Below are 11,092 nucleotides of genomic sequence, written 5' to 3' on the forward strand. Positions count from 1 at the left end.
AGGAATGAGAAATAGGAAAATGCAAGCAATGGGATTCACACACACACACACACACACACACACACACACACACATGTGTCACAAAACATCTTCCTTTTCCAATATTAGAAAGGTGTGTCTGGAATTCTCTCCCTCTAGAACTATGGCCCAGAACTGTAAGATGGCAGAGAAGAAGAGGCCTTGATGCGACTCATTAGCAGTCAGCACTTGTTTGCTTGTTTTATTGAAATCCTGCCATCTTTCCATTTATACCACAGCCAAGGTGACTCAATTAGAATGGCGATGTCTCTTCTGCTTGGAGGACAACCCTCTATCTGAAGGAGTCTTCTTTGGTGAAAAGCTGCCTTCAACAGTGAGCACTCGAACAACAGAATGAGCAGGCATGCAGGCCGCCTGGTCACGATCTTCCTCACAATGGTGAATATATTTCCATTTAAATGATAGCAATTGTTTATAAATGTGCATCCATGCATGTAAATTGGCATAGGTAAATTTTGTGCAAATCTGCACCCTCTTTTTGTGATGCTTTTCCTCCTTTTGGGCAATGTGTCAACGGACACCTTATCCTGGTAGAATTCATTCACGGAAGATGACATTTGCATAAGCTTTACGCATGCAAATTCCATGGCCTGTAGGCTTGGTTTGCAAGATCATTCCCCTGTATAAAATCCAGCAAAACAGAAGAGCCATAGTTCAGCAGCTGAACACACGCTGTGATGGCCTGGGATTCGGACTCAGAGGCTGAACCTGAAGAATCCCAGCCTGCACAGGATTCCCCGCCTCCAGAACCAGCTGAGCCAGGGCTGGGGCCTGAGCCTGAAGGGTTCTCACCTGTGCTGGATCCTCAGGTGCAGGCACCAGCTCAGTCTGCTCTGGCCCCTGAGGTGATGGAGGACCCATTGCCTGCAGGTGCTTCACTCTCAGCCCCGTCAGGGGAAGAGGAGGTTGCCTCTGGGTCCAGTAACCCTCCAGCCTCTCCTGAGCTGCAGAGGCTCAGGGCAGAGAGGCAGAGGGAACTAAGTTCCTGCTGGGGGAGTGCTCGCCTCTGGGCCAGGAGATGCAAGTCACCTGTGGACCGGGGCCGCCCTATGCCTCGGGGCAGATAAAAGCCAGCCAGCCCCAGTCCCAGGTTGCGGGAGGAACATTATTGCTAGCCTGTTCCTGCCTGCACCCTGTCCTGCTCTTCTGCCAGAGATCTTGACCCCACCTGACTCCCTGCCTTGGACCCAGCTACAGCTTTGACGGACAGCCTCCATACCGCACCATCGACCTCAGACTGGACTGGGACCTCACCTCTTGGTTAGCCCCCAGGACCAGCACACACGCTTTGCATGTGAAAAGATTCAGGTTCAATTCCTGGCATCTCCAGGTATTGCAGCTAACCAGGAAGAGAAGGTGCTGGAAGGGCAGTGCAGTGCGGGTACAGCGGCAGAGCCAACCCACTGCTCTCACCCCTGCACACTGCCAATCTTCCTATTGCCTTGCCCCTCTCTGTCTTGGTTATTGGCAGCAACCTTTACGTTGGGAAGCCAGATAACCAGAGCCTTCCCTCCCACCCACCTACTCTCCAGTAGGTTTTGGATCAAACTTTCTTTTTCAAATTTGGCCTGCCATTCTAGGCCAGTAGCTAAACCTGCTATATCACTTCTAAGAAGAATTAAGACATCCCGGTAAACATCAAAGAGGTTAATTATACCTTCATTCCATATTCCACTTCACGCCATGTATGAAGATATCATCTCATTTCCTTTGATATTCGGCACATTCTTAATTGCTGTCATTAGCATTCCTAACATACCACTTTCTCTAGATTTAGCTATACCTGCCACTGCAATTACAGTGGTTGTTGTTGCTTTGATTAGAGGGGCAAAACCAGATGTTATAAGAGACACAGGACTGCTTCCAGCCCAAGTCTCTTCTCCATGTTCCTTCCCATTGAAACACTGTATTGTTTCCCACTGTAAGTTTGATAGCCAGTGTGGTGCAGTGGTTAAAGTATTGGATTAGGACTTAGTTCGGTAAGTAAATTAAAATAAACAACATGCATGCAGTGACACTGTGCATCTTCCAGATCCCTGACAGCCAGGAATGTGAGAGGCAGGAGACACAATGACATCACATCCTGTTAGAGATTAAAACAAAAAATGCAAAAAAGGAAAGAGGCATGATGGGATGGGAGCAGTCCCATGCCTCTATACAAAACAGTAGCTTGGCGTTTCCAGAGCAAAACATTTTAATGCAAACCTACCTGAAGCACATTTTCCAAAAACAATTCACAGGTCGAAATGCAGCTAGCCTTTAAATGCGCACTTCTCTGAATTTTTCGGTGCACTTCTCTGACCAAACGAGTGCAAAAAAATGCATTCATTGGTGGAATGAAACTGATAGGTCAGTGATACCAGAGTACAGATCCTGGAACCAGCAGCTAATTAATTAATTAAATAGTAGTAGTAGTAGTAGTAGTAATAATAATAATAATAATAATAATAATAATAATAATAATAATAATAATTTATTATTTGTACCCCACCCATCTGGCTGGGTCTCCCCAGCCACTCTGGGCGGCTTCCGACAAAGATTAAAAATACATTAAAATGTCACACATTAAAAACTTCCCTGAACAGGGCTGCCTTCAGATGTCTTCTAAATGTCAGATAGTTATTTATCTCTTTGACATCTGATGGGAGGGCATTCCCCAGGGCGGGCACCACCACTGAGAAGGCCTTCTGCCTGGTTCCCTGTAGCTTTGCTTCTCGTAATGAGGGAACTGCCAGAAGGCCCTTGGCGCTCCATAAAGACTGAATGAGTCATTTGTAGATGGTTTCTGCTCAAAAGATCTGGGTCTACTGCATCCATAACACTTAACCAGTAGCAGCCAGCGTGGGTGGGACTCCGTAGCTGAGCTGGCTTCTCAGCACTCTGTGCCACAGACAGTTATGGAGAGGTAGAGGAGCAAGGAAGCAGGGAGCGTGGCATGGTGTGGAAGCAGCAGAGCCAATCCATGTGCTGCAACAACACCGTGCTAAGCTCCCTACTGCCTTGCGCAAAGTCCCCCATTCCTCTTTGGTAACCAGTGCTCATCACTGGGAAGCCAGGTCAGTAATGCAGTCCTACTCATGCCGCTGAACCAGCCAGTACAGTTGGTACTAACGGCGATGGTTTTCTTCCCTAACTTCGGTTAAGATTTCTTCTCTCTTTTTTGAATATTTTTTATTAGGAATTTCAACATAACAGTTTATCACAAATACATCCTCCTCATCCCCCCCCCATTTCCCCCTCCCCCCCCCAAAGAAGAACCCCCCCTCCCCCCCAGACTTCCCTCAGCTCTTCTCTCTGGTTTTTCAACACATGTTATTCTCTGCATATTATAAAATTGTAAAGATCCTTAACTTATCTATCTATACATTACCAATAAAGAGTTTGTGAATGTTTATTCAAAACCTGCCAAGGAGTCCAGTTCATTTTGTTGTTTCTTTAAGTACTTTGTAAAAGGTTCCCATTCTTCTTTAAAGTCACAGTTGTCCTTATCAAGTAGTTTGTGTGTCAATTTCGCCAATTCCACATAGTCCATCAGTTTCTCTTGCCACAGCTCTTTGGTCGGGGTTTCCTCATTCTTCCATCCTTGTGCTATTAAGACTCTTGCCGCCAGATGTTCTTCAGTTTCCTTGGCAGGTCTTTTCCTACAATCCCTAACAAAAATGCTTCAGGCTGACTTTGGTTAAGATTTCAACATTGCAGCGGGAAGAGGTACGGTTTAGCTTGCCAAGCCAGGCCCACTTCCAGAAAACATGTCCAGTGGGGGAAACCACGCAGGTTTGCGTGTCACCTTTGAAGCAGAAGGGCTGGAGGAAATTGCCTTAACCATGGTTTGTGCAATGCAGATGTCAACCTCGGTTGTTCTGCAGAAAGGCAGGATAGAAATGTGAAAAATAAATGAATGAATGGTTCACTGTGCTTAACTACAACCATGGTTTGCAAAACCTGCAGCAAATCATGGTTTCACAGACTAGTTTGTGTCCAAACCTAAGCCAATGTAGGGGGAAATGTGGTGAAGGGGAGGTCTGTCAGAAATCTAGTGGAAGGCTTGTCCACCACCCTCTGCCCTGCCTGCCTGAGCCCGGCAGGGTTTTGTATTTGTCAGCTTGTCCTCTACAACTGCTCCTGCTAACTATATTGATTGATACTTCTGTATATGGATAAGAATTTTGAAGCAGACTAAATTCTTCTTGTGTGGACTGTTTACCATCTTAGTAATACAGTGGTACCTCGGGTTACATACGCTTCAGGTTACAGACTCTGCTAACCCAGAAATAGTGCTTCAGGTTAAGAACTTTGCTTCAGGATGAGAACAGAAATCGTGCTCCGGCGGCGCGGCAGCAGCAGGAGGCCCCATTAGCTAAAGTGGTGCTTCAGGTTAAGAACAGTTTCAGGTTAAGTACAGATCTCCGGAACGAATTAAGTACTTAACCTGAGGTACCACTGTATCCTCAAAAGAAAGGAACAAACAATTGGTTTTAGGGGTGGTCAGTCACCTCACCTTCAGTCTTTTCAAAGCTGCACAGCAGAGATTGATACTTATTAAACAATGCAATCCTACCCACCCCATTCTGAGTTTAGCTATTTTTTCCCTAACAAGCTTAAGCAACTTGATTCCCTCCCCCCACCCTCAACCATCGTGTTAAAACGTTTTGTCTGGGAAAGGTTCAAAACTTTGCTTTCATGATTTTCATTCGAAATGTGCTGCCTTTCGCTGAATTCCTGATTCTGTTTTTGTTTTTTTTCAATTCTCAGTGAATGCCAGAAATAAAGAAAGAAAAAGAAGGAAGAAAACGCAGGGCAGAGGAGCCAGGACAGTGCTCACTGGCTGAAAAGTTTGACCCAGTTCTAAACATTTTACAAGTGATTGCTTTGTTTGCTCAAGTTTATAAGAATAGCCAGTAGACGGCATGCTGTTTCCCTGATCTCACTGGGAAGGCTGATAAGTGCTGGGCATACCTGTAACTTTCCACTTTGTAAAGGGGATCAAGTGTCCAGCTTGTGCAAATTGCGTCTGCAAATATGAAGCCTGGGATATCGGAGTTTTGTGTTTTTAAAGCAGATTTTTCGACTGCAGAACTTCTCCATCAGAAAACCCGCACCTAAAAGAAAAGCCAAACCGACACAAAGTGTGCTTTGCTTCTTTCTTGCTTGGACACTGAATGGATGGCGGTTTCTCATATACGTTCGTAGTTCTCTACTGTATGATAAAGATTCCTTTATTTATCTGCCTTAGTTCAGTAACTGACAGGTGCGCAGAAACATTGAGCAATTTAAGGTTATTTACAAGGATGTGATGAAACCTTACTAGCCTGAAGATGAAGGTGCAGCACAGGAGGTTCTGGCTGAAAAGGTTTTTTAATATTCTTTAGGCACTTTGTTCTAAGTATGGAAACTGAGAACATTCTGCCCTTATATAATTGTGTACATACTGTCCCTATCACACTTTGTGTCCAACTGCATAACACCGGTTCTGAGAGATCTGCATTGGCTCCCAGTACGTTTCCGAGCACAATTCAAAGTGTTGGTGCTGACCTTTAAAGCCCTAAGTGGCCTTGGTCCTGTATACCTGAAGGATCGTCTCCACCCCCATTGTTCAGCCCGGACACTGAGATCCAGCACTGAGAGCTTTCTGGCAGTTCCCTCATTGTGAGAAGTGAGGTTAAAGGGAACCAGGCAGAGGGCCTTCTCAGTAGTGGCGCCCACCCTGTGGAACACCCTCCCAGCAGATGTGAAGGAAATAAGCAGCTATCCTATCTTTAAAAGACATCTGAAGGCAGCCCTGTTCAGGGAAGTTTTTAATATTTAACACTGTGCTGTTTTTAACACTTGATTGGAAGCCACCCAGAGTGGCTGGGGAAACTCAGCCAGATGGGTGGGGTATAAATAATAAATTATTATTATTATTATTATTATTATTATTATTATTATTATTATTAAAAAAACCCCTGTGAATATAAAATCTATATTGCAGAAAGCATCAAGTGCTAGTAATATTTCTGGGAGCAAAAACCTCCCAATGGTATTATATTATTTGGTAATAATGGCAAATCTATGGATTGCAATGCACATGGTATTTGGCCTGAGAAATTAACAGTACAATCCTGTGCATGTTTACTTGGAAGTAAGACACACTGTGTTCAATGGCCTTACTCAGTGGTAGGGTATCTGCTTTGCATGCAAATGATTCCAAGTTCAAACTCTGGCTCCTCCTAGCAGAACTGGGAGAGACCTGTCTGAAACCCTTCTGAGCTGCTGCCGATCCGTGTAGGCCGATACTAAGCTAGATAGGCTAATGGACTGACTCAATAATATAAGACAACTTCCCATGTTCCTAAATGCTTTCGAATGGCAGCATTCAATTCAGTGCAGTCCCAGCTAGGAATGTACAGGAATCTAATTCAGTTAAAGGCGAACCTAGCAAATTCACACCTTTCGAAACAATACGTGAGCCAAAACACAGCCATACTTTGAAATTTGCACCCCTGCACCCCTGCAAATTTTATAATGCAGTTTTCTACTCAGTTGATGTGTACACAAATGCATATACTTGTGTAGTGTGCATTAAAATGCACATGTGAATGAAAATAACATACAAAATATATTTGCTTTGCAAAAATGTGTATACGAGTCAGCATTGCTGACTCTATGTTTATTAGACAACATTAAAATACTAATGAGTTTTCCTGAGGGTTTTGTAAATTTCAAATTGTTGCAGAAATGTGGAGATCTGAATTTAATATTGGAAAAATCAGGAATTTGGTGAACCGAAGCTTACAGAGTTCCCCACAACACTAACCACAATTTGCACTGAAAAGGGAAATGTGATGAGATAAAGGAGGAGAAGGAGAAGGTGTGACTGAATGGGGGGGGGGGGAGATACATCTGATTTGTCAAGCCAGTGTTTCCTTCCTTCCCCAGATTATGAAAGGAATTCTGAGAATGACTTCTGCCTTGGGAGAAGGAATACCATTCCCTGGCCTTATCCAATTATGTACGCATGCATGCATGCATGCAACAGCCAACACGTGGACAGCCAACCTCCTAGAAACTGGCAAGTGGTGGGGATGGGAGAGTGGGAGGAGATTAAATCCAGCCCCACCCCTCACTAGACAGCTGGTCAGCACTACCACTGGCTTCTTGAAAGTCATCTGCACATGCAATACCAGCAGCCGCAGCAGCAGGAGAAGAACCATACTTGTGCGCCCATTTACATCCAGGTAAGGAAAGAGATGTGGAAAGCTGTTTTTTCCTGCCCATTCTCCTAGCTTAATCCACCAGAGCGGGGCATGCAGGTCCATTCATTTTAGTTGAATGATAAGGGAGAAGTGAACAGGAGCACCACAAATTTCTTGGCTCTTGGATTTGATTGGGGCATAATTGGAACACTTGAATAAACAACAACCACGGCTTCTTATGGAACCCAACAGTTTAGATGAGAACATGAGACCAATCCTCATTGGGACTAGGAGGGTGGAAAGCAAGGAGGCCAACAGTAGGTGGCGCCAGAGCCAAGGAGTGGCAATCCAAACTAGTTCTAGCTTTGTGCCCTTCCTCCCTGCTGAGTTCTACAAGGGCAGCACTGAGACGAAGGAGGAGGAAGCTGGCAGGCAGGGTCACCCCCTGGCCTGGTTGTAAGTAAGTAAGAAAGCAGGCAGGTGGAGGCAGGCTGGGGAAGGACTGAGGTTGGTGGGGGGAGCAGCCTATTTGCCCAAATGGATCAGCCTCCACTTAGAAGATCTCTGCTGGATCAGACCAAGCATCCCGCATCCCACAGTAGAACATCAGAACCTGTTATCTGGCTCTCTTGGTCCATCTAGCCCAGTTGTTTTTGGCCTATAACTCCCATGATCCCTAGCTCACAGGACCGGTGGTCAGGGATGATGGGAGTTGAAGGCCAAAAACATCTGGGGACCCAAGGTAGAGAAAGGCTTATCTAGCTCATCCAAACTTCCTGGCAGTGGTTCTCCATGGTTTCAGAATGGGGGCATTCCCAGTCCTATCTGGAGATGCTCAGAACTGAGTCTGGGACTTTCTGCATGCTGCACCACTGAGCTGTCCCCCATCCCCTAAGACAATCTGGTGCCCCTTAGAAGACCAAAAGCGGTGCATGAAGGCAATAGCTCTTCCCTCTCTGCTGTTAGCTCCCAGCAACTTGCTGGGAGGGGCAATGGCATATGGCTTCTGAACATGAATGCTGCAATAGGAAATAGCCACCGATAGACCTTTCTTCATGCAGCACATTGCTAAACTATGGAACTCATGTGCACAGGAGGCAATGACAGCTGCCAACTTGGATGGCTTGAAAAGAGGATTGGACGAAGGTTTAGGGAAATGTGACTGCTTCTGCCAGCCACTGGATGCCGAGCGTAGGGGTGCTGCAGGGCGTCGCAACAGTGATGTAATAATAATAGTAATAATAATAATAATAATAATAATAATAATAATAATAATGAATTTTATTTATACCCCGCCCTCCCCAGCCAGAGCTGGGCTCAGGGCAGCTAACACCAGTAAAATTACAGTAAAAACATAATGGGGGGGGGGACAATTTAAAATACAGGTTAAAATGCAATTTAAAATGCAGCCTCATTTTAAAAGTAGCCCATAGATCAAAACCATAAGGGGAGGGAAACACAAGGGTCAGACTGAGTCCAAACCAAAGGCCAGGTGGAACAGCTCTGTCTTGCAGGCCCTGCGGAAAGATGTCAAGTCCCGCAGGGCCCTTGTCTCTTGTGACAGAGCGTTCCACCAAGTCGGGGCCAGTACTGAAAAGGCCCTGGCCCTAGTTGAGACCAATCTAACCACCTTGCGACCTGGGACCTCCAAAATGTTGTCATTTGTGGACCTTAAGGTCCTCTGCAGGGCATACCAGGAGAGGTGGTCCCTTAGGTATGTGGGTCCTAGGCCGCATAGAGCTTTAAAGGTAAAAACCAGCACCTTAAACCTGACCCTGTACTCCACCTGATGTAGTGAATTGAGCAGAACGGAAGGTGACCGGCAGGGGGCACCGCTGAAAATGGAAAGATCAGAGCCTGCACCTGATTGAACAAATTCCTGGAGGAGAGGGCGATCGGTGGCTAGTAGGCCTGGTGGCTATGCTGTGCCTTCACAGTTGGAGGCAGTGATGTTTCTGTGTAGCAGTTTCTGGAAACCACAGGGTAGGAGAGTCTTTTGTGGTCATATCACGTGAGAACAGGATGCCAAACTAGATGTACCATTGGCTGGATCCAGAAGAAGAAGAAGAAGAAGAAGAAGAAGAAGAGAAGGAGAGAAGGAGGAGTTTGGATTTGATATCCCGCTTTATCACTACCCAAAGGAGTCTCAAAGCGGCTAACATTCTCCTTTCCCTTCCTCCCCAACAAACACTCTATGAGGTAAGTGGGGCTGAGAGACTTCAAAGAAGTGTGACTAGCCCAAGGTCACCCAGCAGCTGCATGTGGAGGAGCGGCGAAGCGAACCCGGTTCCCCAGATTACGAGTCCACTGCTCTTAACCACTAAACCACACTGGCTCTTCTTATGTTCTTTATCTTCTTATCCTGTGCCATACATAGTGCTGTAGTACAGTGATCATCATATCAGTGAATAATAGAGTGGTATACATGTTCACAACAAAATCATCACTGTGATATTTTGCCAGATGTATCCCAACAAGCTTCTTTTTTTGCAGTTAAGAGCTATATTTGTATAAAGCAATTTTGACCTTGGCAGTGGGGAGGACAGCTGAGTTGCAGAAAGTATCTAAGCTGGTTCAGATCATCACAGCTAAAGGGTACATCTCAATTTATTAAAAAAAATAATAATTCAAAAATGATTTAATTATTGGCCAGCTGCAAAGGTTAGATTAAAAATGGGTTGCAAATCATTATCTTTACTAAAGCAAAGGTTGTGCTTTTCAACCATCACTCGAGTTGCAACAGCTCAGGAAGTTTAGGGTTAAACGCTGGGGATGGGCTGTGACTTGCAGTGGAAATTTCCACTGTGTGCTTTCTTGGTAAGTGGAACAAGCCATACCCATCAGATAGGGTGCCTATGCATGTGTGTGGTCTCTACATAAACACCCTGGAATGCTGGGTCACATTATCTTTCTCAGCTTTTTGACTAGTTTTTGTTTTTGTGCTTTCCTGGAGTTTTATGGGGTCACAAAGTACATATTTGCAGAATTACAGATGGTGGAAGCAGAGACTATGTCTGCCTGGGTAAAGGATGCCGAAGACCACCCCTTTCACTCAGCTTGCTATGTTCTCAGGCTGCTGTCTTCCCCTCTGCAAAATAGGAAATAGCCTTTGTAGATGGATAATTTGGGTGTTCTGTTTATTACCTAACCAGATGGACTGCATCTCACTAGTACCGTGAGGGACGCAAGTGGGGATGGAGGTGAATCGATGTGCTTTTCGTGTTCTAAAAAAAAAAAGCCACAGGTTCTGTTTCAGGTAGAATGCTTTCCTAAATGGGTCCTGTTCCAGAATCAGCAGGGAAACAAAGCATTGTACACCCCAAGGCAGTGACCCCCATGCTGGAAGATTCAGCACACACACAGTCACCCCCTGGCTAAGTTACGCCTCTCTGCATTATAAGCCCAGAGTACTTTGCAGATATCGGCACTCCCTTTTGCTGGGTAGCAGGATTTCTGTTTTCCCTTTGCTTCATGATGTGCAGAGGCGTACACTGGGGGGGAGGTGAAACCAGCACCCGTCAGGGGTGCAGGCCCAGAGAGACTCAAAATCACATGTCAGACTATGATAATAAATAATAATAATAATAATAATTTTTTATTTATACCCCACCCTTCCCGGTTCAAAAACCGGGCTCAGGGCAGCTAAACAACAAATTTTAAGCACTTTAAAATACAGTATAAAAACATGAAGAACAATAAAATTCAAAAATCAAAAATCAATTAGATAATCCCCAGGGCTAGCTGGCTGAATTGGTCTTACTTGGGCCAGTAAGGAGGCCAGGGGAGAATTAGCTGTGGGGTCTCAGAGTGGGTGATCTTCATAAAAGGGGAGGGGGAAGGAAGAGAAGAGAAATAAAAGATTAGGCTGATATGGAGTT

The 11,092-nt window shown here is 45.2% G+C and overlaps 1 long non-coding RNA gene across 1 annotated transcript; it reads left to right on the forward strand.

Moving 5' to 3' along the window:
• Positions 1 to 215: 215 nt before the first annotated feature.
• LOC128423353 (uncharacterized) lies at positions 216 to 4,821 on the forward strand. Its single transcript, XR_008332732.1, has 2 exons — positions 216 to 417; positions 4,792 to 4,821. It is a non-coding gene; the product is annotated as an uncharacterized LOC128423353 (long non-coding RNA).
• The last annotated feature ends 6,271 nt before the right edge of the window (positions 4,822 to 11,092 follow it).

Source organism: Podarcis raffonei, chromosome 11, assembly GCF_027172205.1.
Source record: "Podarcis raffonei isolate rPodRaf1 chromosome 11, rPodRaf1.pri, whole genome shotgun sequence".
In the NCBI taxonomy this organism is placed as follows: domain Eukaryota; kingdom Metazoa; phylum Chordata; class Lepidosauria; order Squamata; family Lacertidae; genus Podarcis; species Podarcis raffonei.